General features: G+C 35.8%; 1 protein-coding gene across 12 annotated transcripts in view; it reads left to right on the top strand.

The window, feature by feature from the left end:
• Lingo2 (leucine rich repeat and Ig domain containing 2) overlaps positions 1 to 13282 on the top strand; it is a 1322423-nt gene that overhangs the window by 734684 nt on the left and 574457 nt on the right. For all 12 annotated transcript variants that reach the window (XR_010066383.1, XR_010066382.1, XM_063287596.1 and 9 more), the window contains one exon: positions 10920 to 11002. The gene's annotated coding sequence lies outside the window, so the exon portion shown is untranslated. The remainder of the gene's footprint in view (positions 1 to 10919; positions 11003 to 13282) is intronic.

The following is a 13282-nucleotide window of genomic DNA, read 5'->3' as shown; positions in this document are numbered from 1 at the left end:
TTTAGCCACCATACATGACTGACCTACACTTTAGATCAGTTTGTTTGTTTGTTTGTCTGTTTGTCTTTGCTTCCATCTGGACCTCAGTTCCTGGTCCCTCAATTCTCCCACTTGCCCACCACTTTTCCGCTTCTTCAGATCCACTTCTCTTCTATTTCCCTTCAGAAAAGGGCTGGCTTCCAGAGTTAGTTATCAAGCAAACAGAGCATAGCATGTTACAATAGGGGTAGGCATAACCTTCACATCAAGACTGTAGAGGGCAACCTTGTAGGAGGAAAGGGTCTCAAAAGAAGACAAAACAACCAGAAGCGCCCTGCCTCCTACACTCCCATTATTAGGAGATCCACAGGAATACCAAGTTACACAAACATAACATATATGCAGAGGACCTAGCACAGACCCATGCTGGTTCTGTTATTCTACCAACTTCTGAAATTACTTAGAATCAATACCCACATGCAGACAGAACAAAACAGTATGCATTACCTTCCAGATGCCCTGTTAATGCTAAATTATTGTTTCTTAGCACTAATAATTTGTGTATGATATCACATATATTTCCAAATAAAATGTAATGATAACAACTTGCTTAACAATATTTCATGGATTCTGTACATTTATCTATATTTTCTTTGCATTTGCTAGACTATAATTTGTTTTGTTTTGAACAATTTTCTTTTCAGAAAAAAATGTTCAGTTCCCTGGTAGAAAGTCATAAAATACCTTGGTACATTTATTTTCTGGGTTCAGAGTTTTTGAAGACATTACACTTTTATCTTCAGTCTTCCCCTACAACTGCTAAAATATCTCAAGCTAATCCAATTTTCATTCCTTTGAATTCAGCATGTTTTTTTCTTTCTTATAGCTCTGCATAATTTGATTTCTGAAATATGACCACATTTTCAATTTCTTATTCTTTCTTCTCTGTACTAAGCAGTCTTTACATTAGCTGTCATCTTATTGTTCTGATTTTGGATTTTTTTCTTTTTATTTGAGATTCATCTCCTTTATCATTTATATTATATTAGAAAATATATTACATGGAAGTTGCAGCACTAAACTCGACTTTTCTTGTATCAAAGCAATAGATAGGATTTGGTATTTACATCTACTAAAAATGTTTCTAATAACTCACTACCCTATTTTTCAGATGGTTGACCTCATCATTATATACCAAAAATCTGTCTTTATTTGTCCTTTGTACCACAACTACTTTCTTAAACTTTAGTTTTTCATGGTTGAAGTCATCGTCTTTTCAGTCTTGTAACACAATTTCTTAAACTGTGGGTCATGTTCTGTTATTCAATCACATAGTTCACATGTGAGTCTGAAGAAAAGGTAAAATGAAAGGCTTCTCCAATGGTTTATGTTGATTGCCCAGTAGACAGAATAGAGAATGAGTTGAATACAAGTCTCTGGGCATGTCTGAAAGTGGGTTTCTGAATTAAGTTTAGTTAGTAGTCTTCCTCTAAGTATAGGTGATATCATTACATTAACCACCATCTTGGGCTATATAACAAACAGGAAATTGTGCCATGCCTTTCTTTCAATGATGGACTGTGCTAAAAAAGTTGTGAACCAATATGTCTTTCTTTGATAGTTTGTCCTACAATCAAGGAAAGTACTTATACATTTCGATCTAGAACTTTGGTTATAGATTTATAATTTTTATAAATTTTTATGCTTTCATACAAATATAATTGCTTAGTATGTACAAAACAAGACATGTATATGTTGGAAGCCCAGAAAAAAAACTACATAGTAAGACCCTGCTGCTGGAGACACCACATGTTTTCTACAGACACAGAGAAATCAAGCTGGTAATGGGATGGAAGCTTTCACCCTGCTGACTAACTCATGGTGATAGAAGGCACCATGCTAACTGCTGTGGGAGGATGGTCATCCGAATGTTACTCAGTGTAGACCCTGAAAACTATACTACCAAACACAGGAAAAGTCTTGGCTGCTGACACAGTGGCACCAAATCTCTCTGAACAGATTTGCAATCTGTCTGGTACTCTCGACCTGAGGAAAAGCACATGGATAGGGAGGACATAGAGGGAATATCCCCTAGTAGGGAAGTTACCGATACAGAAGGCTATCTGTACAGGGTGTGTTCATCAAACTGTTGCCTAAATAATGCTATATATATATATATATAAATTAGTGTTACTGTCCACATTGGTCAGAGAAGCTCATTTGTATAACACACAGTGGTAAATGCAGAGACTTTTAACCAGACTAAGTGGTGATACTGCTGAATGTTAAACAATAAATCAAATTCCTAGTTTACTTCTTTCAAAGCACAAGGAATATTACAGATGACATTATGAACAGCACACAAAAACCTGTTGTGGAGTGTGACAGAAAAATTTAGAACATGCCTCTGCACTCTAAATACCACAGCACTACCTGTCCAATATGAGATCTATCAATATTCCTTCATAGTGGTGAGAGGATGTTATGAGTCGCCACACCTGGACATATAAATCTATATAATGGAAGAAGAATCCATTACACCCCCATTCCTTCCTAAGTATTTATAGACACTTAATGGGCACTTGGTGAAGGGTAAGCTTTTTTTGGAGGGGGGTGGTGATAAGACATGCATACTCCTAAAAATAATCCTTCAGTTGAGACATTGTATGTAGCTCTAATGCAGCTCACTGTGGAAGAGTTGGGAGGAGGAATTAAAGAAGAAAACAGAGAAAAAAAAGGAAAGAAAAAGGAGAAAGGTATGACAAAGGGAGGGGAACACCCATATAGAAGGGGAGGGGGGGTTAGGGAGATGTTGGCCTGGAAACCCGGAAAGGGAATAACAATCGAAATGTAAATAAGAAATACCCAAGTTAATAAAGATTGAGAAAAAAAGGCTATAAAGATGACTGAATGTTTTAGGGCTTTTCCAATGGAACAGAGTTCCCAAGTACCCACATCAGGAAGTTTGCAAATGCCTTTAACTCCAGTTCCAGGGAATCAGATACCCTGACCTCCATGAACCACCTGCACTCATGTCCACACATGCCCACACTCATACACATTATTAACAAAACATACTGCCTATTGCTGCTGCCCTTCTTCCTCCAGAGATGAAGGATAAGTCCTTACTGCTAAACATACCGCGTACTTCAGTCACAATGTTTAGAGACTCCTACCTGGAAATGACCTGAAATCCCTCCTCTCTGAGGACAGCCTTTTATGTTACCAGAAGGCACCATGCAAGCTTGCAAAAGAGGGAAGTAACCAATCGTCCTACTCAATTTTGATACCTTAAGAGTGATAAAGACAACCAGCACATTGCAATAAACTAAAGGTGCAATAATATGCATATCCTGGCAGTAACCCACAGCTCTCTAACCTGATTTAATACCCAAGCAAAAATGGGGTGAGTCCTGATACTGGAAACCTAGCCAACTTCCTAGATTTATTGAAGTCATATCTTGTAGCAACCCTGATCAACAACTCAAAAGTAGGCTTCTCGTGCCTGATGTTGGGATTTCATTACATGGTCTTCAGTGTTTGTTGTCTTTACATGGTTTTGCTGTTAGAACGACTTTGGAAAAGGAGTTGGAGAGTGCCCCTTCTGTTCTTTCTAGCAGTTTAAGAAGGATTGGCTGTAGATCTTTGAATATATTATCGAATTCTGTCGAGTCCTCTGGCTCTGGAAATGTTCTTTTCTCTGGAAGGCTTTGCATTGCTATCTCATTCTCTTTGTTTGCTGTAAGCCTCTTTAGCTTGTTGACCTGTTGGTTTAATTTTGGTGGTTTAGCTGAATCTGGATATTGTTTTAATCCTTCTACTGAAAGATGCTTTTTTTGGGGCTACTAATAATAGGAATACTAACAAAGAATGAGAAAAGCTATTTTCATTGGTGCCTCTTTTGATTCTAAATTTTCTTTAGCATTTAAGTTGATTTTCATGACTATTGAATGTGCATATTGTTTCTTTTTTTTCACTAGAAAAATGGCAGTCAATAACCAACCATTTAAGGATGCTGCTAGGTCTTTATTTCCATAATTCTCTACACAATAGATGATTTGAATTTCAAGTCTTCACTGCCCTAGGATAGGGAATCCAACGAGTTAGGTCTATTTATAAAATTTTAGATTTTGTTTTAGCTTATTTTATTTTGTTATTTTTTTAAAAAGGAAATGAGTGAATGAATGAATGAATGAATGAATGAAAACCTAACCAGTAGGGAAAATAATAACAATTGCACTGCTACTTACATCTGCTGGGAGAGGGAAATTCTGTTTTCAATTAAGTGGCACTGGGTATATCAACCATCCTAGGACAGGCTTCATGTTCAGGAATTGTTGACAAACAGAAATGAAACTGCAATTATTTTTGTGCTTTTATTTGAGAAAGAACGTAAAGTTCGGTAGGTTGAGAAGGGGAGGGATGATATGAAAAGATTTATAGAAGGGGAAGAATATAATGAAATATACTTGAAGTTTAAAAATTATTTTTTACTGGATTTTTTAAATTACATTTCAAATGTTATCGCCTTTCCTGGTTTCCCATCTATAACCCCCCTATCCCATCTCCTCTCCCCCTGCTTCTATGAGGGTGTTCCCCCGCCCACCCACCCAGCCACCTACTGTTCCTGCCTCCCAATCCTAACATTCCTTAAGTAAAAATATAATAAAATGATAAAAATTTGGGTACAAAATGGTAGATTTTATTTTCTTTAAGCTTTGCAATCTTATTAATATTTTATTAAATATGTGTGAATTTTTCTCAGCATATTTGGAAACTGAGTATTTAAGAAACAAAACCTAGAGTTAAAATATCAGAGAAACCCGGTCCAATCTCAGGTCTCCTTACTTGTGTATTTGACCCTATCAGCGTTATCATCACAGAATATCTTAACATCAAATGCATAATAAAATGTTTTAACTTTTAGTATAAGAATTATGAGATTTTAGAGGTAGGGTTTAAATAAATTTCCATTTTCTCCGTTTATTCCATAAAAGTGAAAGAATTGTACGAAATTTAACCCTAGTATTCAATGTTCTCACGCTGAGCTGACTACAAGGTTTGGTGGATGAGGATCCTGACTGAAGCCTTTTCTCAGAAAGGCTGGTATGACTTTAAATATTTTATAATTTTCATTTTTTATATTTTTAAGATCCTGTAGATACTTGTAAGTCTTAAAATTAAAAAATGGTAATACATTCTGTTTGATATTTTATCATATTCTATTACTCTTCCTTGTGTCTCAAAAATCACCTCCTTATAAAAGGAACTGTGTATCCTAATGATATGACACACCTTATGTATTGCTTACATGTTTTACCATTGTGAAACATATCTGACAGAAGCAAGGAGAAAAGGGTTTTGTTGGTTTATATTTTCAGAGACCCTCATTATCCTCACCAGGAATATGTATACTGGGGTACCTCCTTAGATGGTAAGGAGTTGATAGAGAGTTTCGCTCACAGGATGGCAAATCTAAAAGCAAAAAATTGATCCAGAAGGCTATGTGCAGAAAAAGGTGAAGCATGACCACTGAAGTAAAAAACAAGACCTGTTTATACTACTCTTTGCATTTCTTAATTAAGGAGCTTGAAGTCTTAGCCAGTGCAACAAGATAAGATGAGGAAATAACAGGAAACAAGAAAGGAAAAAGACAAACATCCTTATTTTTAGATGATATGTTTCAACGCATAAAAGACCCCAAAAGTCCCATCAGAAAACACTCACAGATGCTTAATATTTTCAGCAAAGTAGCAGTATTCAAAATTAATACACAACAATCAGTAGGTTTCTTACATACCAATAAAAAAGTATCATGTAAAACAAATCACTAAATAGTTCCCCTTACATTATTCTACAAAAATATTTTGGAATATATATGAATAAGGAAGCAAAAGATTTATATAATACAAATTTTAAGATACTGAAAAAAGAAATAGAGGAAGTTTCTAGAAGAAGGTGCAAAGACTTCATGCTCATGGCAGGACAAAATTAATATTATAGAAATGGTAATTCTGCCAAAAAGCAATACACAAATCCCATAAAAGGCTCATTTTTTAAAAGCTAGTATGGGCTGCATTTATTTCATAATCAACTAAATCTCTGAAATAGGTCAGTAAACTAATAATATTGCATGTAAACCTACACACATTCAAAAACTTTTCAAAGGTGAGTGATTAAACAAAAGTTTTTGACTCAGGATGGAAAATTAAATATTTCACAAGAGGGTTAGCTGTGTTGGTTTTATTTATTTTTTAATTGGGTACTTATTTATATTTCAAATTTCGTTCCCTTTACCGGTTTCCTGTCCATAATCCCCCTAACTCCTCTCCTTCCCCTTCTATTAGGGTGTCCCCCTCCCCATCCAACCCCCCCTTACCGCTCCCACCCCAGTCAATCCCCTACACTGTGTGTTCAATCTTGGCAGGACCAAGGGCTTCTCCTTCCATTGGTGCCCAACAAGGCCATCCTTTGCTGCATATGCAGTTGGAGCCATGGGTCAGCCCATGTATAGTCTTTGGGTAGCTTAGTCCCTGGAAGCTCTGGTTGGTTGGCATTGTTGTTCTTATAGGTTGTGGTGGCCTATGCCAGTAGGATTTGCTGAAGGAGGCAGAGACAGGAGGATTACGAGTTCGAGGCAAGCTTGGGCTTCCCATAAAATACTAATTCTAATTGAAACTCTATTCTTTACAGAAACAGAAAGAAAAGAGTCCTTAACAAATCAACTGCTTATTAAGAACATTGCTGGTCATAATGATCATACCTGATTTCAACCTATATCACAGAACCATAGTAAAGATAGCCTAACATGGGAAAACAAAAACAAAACAAAACACAGACTCATGGGTCAGTGAAATAAAATGGAGGTCACAAATATAAATGAGCGTGTTTTTTGACCAAGAGTCCAAAAACACACACTGGAGAAAAGGCAAACTCTTCAGCAAAAAGTACTATAAAGACTGTTTATCTGTGGAAGAGAAAAATTAGATTCCTTTCTCTCCTTGCATTAACAATAAACAATAACAGAAATTAGTTCAGAAATTTAAAACACTACTGTAAACTTACAACTGATGGAAGAAACGGTAAAGAGTGTACTACATGGTGTGGGTAAGGGTAAGAACTTTCTAAATTGTGAAGGCAAAAGACAAACATCAAATGTTTCCTTTCATATGTGTTCCTGTGTCTTTCATTTTGTATGTTTAAATTGGAGCAACTCTAGAAGCCAGGAAATTAGAAAGGGCAACCAAGACAAATATCTTAAAGCAAAGTTGCTAGTAGAAGATAAATAGTAGGAAAAACATTTAAAAGAGGAATATTGGGAGTGAGGAGGTTCAAGCAGGGATGGGTGGGTGCACTGAGTAGAAGAGACAGAGGGAGTGAGGGGCTAACTAAAGGAAATCATTTACACACAAAAAAAAATCCTTGTGGAAACCAACGACTATGTGCCTTTTCTATATCCAATATTATTTCCATCTTCCTCAGAGGCTTGGCCATTTTAAAAATTTAACAGCTAGTATAATAAGTGACTGAAATATCTGTGGATTATAATCAGCATGCTGTTGCTAATTCCTCTTTCCCTCCCCCACACTACCAACACCATCAATCTTAGACTTCAACTTATGATCCATTAAAATGTTAATAATTCTCTCACTTAGTTCTTTCTCTGCCTACTTTTGTGAAATTGAAATCATTTTAACTTTAGGCCTCATTATTCTTCACAAACCAGAACAATTTTCCATTTGTCGTGGGATGTTTTGTTTATGGTAGAATGTATTTTTTAATGTAATACTGTGTATATTTTCAAAGACATATTGTAAATCAAAGTATAGTCAAAAGAAAGTGACCAGAACCGGGAAAGGGAATAACACTCGAAATGTAAATAAGAAATACTCAAGTTAATAAAAAAAAAAAGAAAGAAAAAAAAGAAGTGTAAAATTTCTACAAACTCATCATGTAAGGAATGTGACTATCATTTTGTGTCAAAGATGTGGTGCTATTCAAGCTAAAAGATGCTGTATATCCTAGTGTGGCCATGACAGCTTTCTTCAGTGATCTGGAGAACTACCATGTATATATTGAGTAGTTATAGAGAACAATTCTGGGACTAAGGTGTGACAATTTATCTAACAACAGTCATAGCTGTTATTCAGTAAACCGTCTTGTCAACAATAAAATCCTCATAGAGAATAGGAGAAAGAGGGTCGATCTATATCATTTATGACTTGAAGGCTGTGTGATTATCTCTGTCACTAAACAATTCCCCGACAGATGGCAATCAAACTTCAATGAGCAATCCTCACAGGCACATTTGGGTGAAGACTATTTTAGGAAAGACTATGCTACTAGAATCCACTCCTTATGACAACACAACTGCTTAAATTCCCAGGCTATTGATAGAACTAAGCCTATTGCCTTGAGGTGGCTTCCTTTTCTCCCTATCTCCCTTACCAAATTCTGAAGCTTTCCTTAGCAGTGGAAAAAATTTGCTAGGAAGCTTGTCTGCATTGAACTAGGTGAAAAAAAAATAGGATACACTTAAAACAACCCTTTATCCTACAATCTTTGTAGGTTAACACTGTAGATTCGGGGCATCTTACATAATACAAGCATAATTTAATGAGCTATAGCTAGCTATGAAAGTGCTAAAAAATGAATCAAAGTGTAACTTATGCCAGAGATTTTAGAACAAAAATAAAGCCATGATTTGGTGTATTGGAAATAGTGTCACAGAAAGGCAACATACATAATACAAATATTCTTTCAATTCTCACTTTGATTAGAGTAGAAAATACACATTACATTGGGGTTTTTGTGTCACAAACCTGAGTCAAGTTACAGTTTGATCTTTTATCTTGTTCCCACTTTCACTAAAGGAGCAGACAAAGCTCATATTTAGGCTTAATACAGATTTCATCAAGCGAACTAGTTCCATGATGCGGCTCATTTTATTGGACTCTACACTCGACACAAAGCATCAATTGCAGAGGGTCATACTGTTTCTTTCTAGCTGTCACACCAATATATTCCTAAGTGCCATCTGCAATGTCTCCGACTCTTTATTTATACTAGAACTCATTTAGTTTGATAGGAGCTATTTCCAAAGTGCCTGCAGTACACAAAAATGCACTTTATCACGAGACAGTCCATTGCTGTAGAGATAGGACGACCGGTAAGATTTGTCTTGGTCATAGAGATCTAGATTAATGATGATGATACCTATGAAGAAAAGCAATCTTAATTCTCATAAGACCCATAAGAAATGATAGCAAAATTGAGGAGAAAATAGAGTTGAAGACATTGAGCCTAGGCTCTGTTAGAAAACAGAGCTCAGTTCCCTAGTTCTTTTATTCCACAGTCCTGTAACATTTTCTGTAGCAGGCTAACCAGATTTAAGGATCAGATACCACTGGTGGAGGAACTCCTGTATGAAAAAGTGGTGGTACTGGTGTTGATGAAGGTGAATTTCTTAGGATGCTTCAGCAGGTCTAGAGGCAGGAGCTTCGGTGGGTCAGAAATCGACTAATCAATGTCCTTCCTTCAGGAAAGTCTAGCAGCTGTCTATCAAATTGTACATTACTGAAGGTCATCAAAGCCTGAAAGGAAAGGTTGATACTTAAAGGAATAAATAATGTTATGTTTTAAAAAATGGATGCAAGGAAACATTTAAGAAAGAAGCTAGGTAGAAAAGAAGCTCAACTATGAGAAGTCAGAAACATGTCAGTTACTTCTGTGAGGTATTTTTTCAGGGGTATGAAAGTTCATAGATGCTTCCTCTTAGAAAAGATTCCCCATTTACATTTGGAACATACACACACACACACACACACACACACACACACACACACACACAGAGAGACACACACACACCTATATGCAGTTTATATTTTTCCCTTTGTTCTGAGGATTTCTCAGTTTATTTATTCTTCCATACCGACCATGAATTCTCTGAATGTTTTCACATCTACTTTTAAAAAGAATAAACTATTCGAAACAATAGATTTCCAAACTGAACCAACCAAAGCTAAGGAGCTCTGCTTATGATCCACTTGACTGTTTCCTTTCAAAGAAATAACTTCTGGTAACATTTGAATTTGCAAGGAAAGAAAGAAAATGATGGGGTGGGTCTCTAGCATAATAAAAATAAGATGAATCATACTAGCTTTTTGGTTAGATTGTATCTTTTCTGTGTTGTCAAAATTTCTTGATTAGATATTGAATCCGAGTGAAGGTAATTTTAACATACAATGGTGATAATAGAAAATGTTGGTAGATACTAATTAAACAAATATGTAATTATAATATCACATATCCTATTAAGGTAGACAATAGCAATTAACTGATAAATAAAATCCTGTTATGAAGTAACTCTTAAAATTTCCCCCAAGTCTAATTCTATAAACACATGTGAATATCATGATTCAATAGTTAGCCCGTGCTGTGGGAATGTTGCAACAGTATGCATAGGGAAAACTGGTGACAATGGCTATGACACACTGAGAAACCTTTCCCAGTGCCATTAATCTCAGCACTAGGAAGGCAGAGGTAGGCTGAGTTCTGAGTTTTAAACTACCATGGTCCACCTATCTTCTAGAAGAACCAAGGCTAAATTGTAAGACCTTTACTTATTTAATTAAAAAAATAGATGCATGTACATGGTACGTCACATTGGTCTTGTACTTGAGGTGTGTCTGCCTTATTCCTCTAAGTAATAAACAGCATTATCGTATGCCTTCATCATAGAGAGGAGCATAAATCCATGTTCTGGATAAATATGGCAACATTTTGCCTTCAAAATGGAAAATACCAAACCCATGAAGTGGATCCCTATTATTAAACCCTATTATTGTTTTAAACATTTATAAAACAGTAAAAGCTAAATGAGTTACAACTGTGGAAGCATCATGCTATTTTCTCCCCTCCCCCTTTTGTGCCTTCTGCAGCATAGTGAAATAATCATAAAAAAAAGAGGATCTGAGATCAAGAGCACAGGCAGTCACCAGCATGAGGAGCCCAGTTCATCTTGGTAAGTGGTCAAATGTGACACTGTGCTTTCTTTTCTGTATGTTACAACTTCTGTTGCTACCGCTCTTTGCTTGCTTGCTTATTTGTTTTTAATGCAAAAGGTCCCATGACATATTTTATGTTAGAAATAACAAATGCTTTTAAAATTCAGCTTGTGATTAGGAAGACATCTATCTCACTGAAATTGTGTTCCTTTTGATCTGTCCCCCACCAAAGTTCCACCTTCACAATTCCCCCAGCCTTTACCTACTGCACATTCTAGTTCCATTAGTTCAATCTTTATAAATTCTGTGTATGAATAGTCTCGTGTAGTATTTTGTTTCCTGTACCTTGATAAATACACTTCTGTTTTCCCAAGAAAAAAAAGGACAAGTTTTTAAATAGAAAAGTAAAACAACAAGACAACATTTAGAAATTGACAGATATTTAAAGTAGAAATATGATTAAATGAAAATATTTGCATGTATTGGCATTTTGTTTCCTCATTTTATAGCAGGGGTTATGCTTCTCTGGTTATATTTCTTAAGCATCAGTGAACAAAGTACATATCAACATTCTAGCAGTTAACTCTGCATATGACAAGAACTTGAAAACAGTAGTAGGTTAGTGTATACTTAGTATTTTCCACATGCAAGTCATATGTCCAAGATACTTTACTGCATTGCCTTGTTTAACCCTCCCTACACACTGAAAGTTTGTCATAATGCCATCTTGCATTGGCAGATGAAGAAACTTGCTGTCAGCATGGCAGTGGATTGTCTAGAACCCCAGAATTCCCTAGGAGTACTCTGATTCATTTTTTGCTGATAGCAGTTTCCACTCTTAAACTGATTTATAAAACCAACACTTTGGTGTAGTTAAGATACATTAAGCTTTTAGCTAAGATGCCAACGACTTTCCAAAAGATAATTTTGTAGAATATGAAGCTTGTGTATTTATATGCAGTCCTATAACTTACAAATGGCTTATAAATATGTAAATTCATCTACCACTCTCACACTGATAAGAAAACAGGGTAGAATTCATTATTTCAGTTTTTAGAGATAGGGAGGCTACTATACTAAGAGGTTAGCTGGCTCTTTGGATATCTTATTGCTCTGAGCTTTTCATAATCTCTATAGTCCAGGGTGTGTGTGTGTGTGTGTGTGTGTGTGTGTGTGTGTGTGTGTAACTGTGGATTGAATGCTTTTTGTAAGATGACTCAAAAGTATTTGAAAGAGATGTGAGATGATTCAAGAGCAGTAAAACATCCACCTTTAGTAATCACTGCAGCTATCCCATGAATACATAGTAACTGTATTGCTTTTTAATAAATATTTTAATTCTCTCAAGTCAACATTCCTCATATTGTAGACTGGAACCTGAGAACAGACAAACAGCTGTATACCATAGAGCAATGTGATCAGTCCTGAGAGGAAAACCAGTCAAGTCTAACTCTGAGCTATACCTTTGAGCTTCTACCTCATGTCTGTTCCTGTTACACTAGACAAGCCTCAGCATAAAGCAAGAATTCTGGTTTTTCATCTACTGAGGGAGAAAGAAAATTGAAATCCAAGCTGTTAAAGTGAAGCTGTTGTAAGGAAAGTGACAAGGACTTGAGTCCTGGAAAGAGAGGCTTCAACAAATTGACAGGAAGCAAAATGACTGTTAGACTTCATAGGAATTATTTCTAAATCTCTATATACAACATCAACTCTTCTAAATTTTGAGATCTATTGTTGGATTGCTCATGGAACTTGATTTCTTCTTTCACACTTTCATATTTTTATCTCTAAAGAAAATTTAGGTTGTATTTAGAAGACTGGCCCTTGTCAGTTCTCAAGCACTTCAGACTTGGGTATCACTTTAAGAAATCCAAGTGGTCCGTGGCCTGCTCTGAAATAAAAAGAACCATATTTCCCCACTACACTGAAAAGGCCTGAAAATAAATGTAACTTGTCCATTTCAAAAACTACCAATGTTCAAAAACTACACCTTTGTGTGCAAGGTGAAACACACCTTGAAACAGAAATGAGAATTGGCTTTGTGAGATGACTTTTGTGTATTACTAAGTTTTGCTGAAATGGATCCAAGTATTTGCGTGTACTATTTAATAACTATTGTAGTACTGTGTCAAAGTATTATTGCACATATGTTCATAATACTTTGGTTTAGAGTAAATATTTAAGATTTGGCTTTTCCTCTAAACGATGTTGATTGAATGTTTTCTGTCATTGTTTAAGATGTCAAGAAGTTATTTTTTATGTGTGTGTTTTGTTTTGTTTTGTTTTGTGGTTTTGTT

This window comes from Rattus norvegicus, chromosome 5 (genome assembly GCF_036323735.1).
Source record: "Rattus norvegicus strain BN/NHsdMcwi chromosome 5, GRCr8, whole genome shotgun sequence".
NCBI classification, from domain to species: Eukaryota; Metazoa; Chordata; class Mammalia; order Rodentia; family Muridae; genus Rattus; species Rattus norvegicus.
Note: the sequence above shows the minus strand (reverse complement) of the source record. Positions and strands in the feature narration are given on the sequence as shown.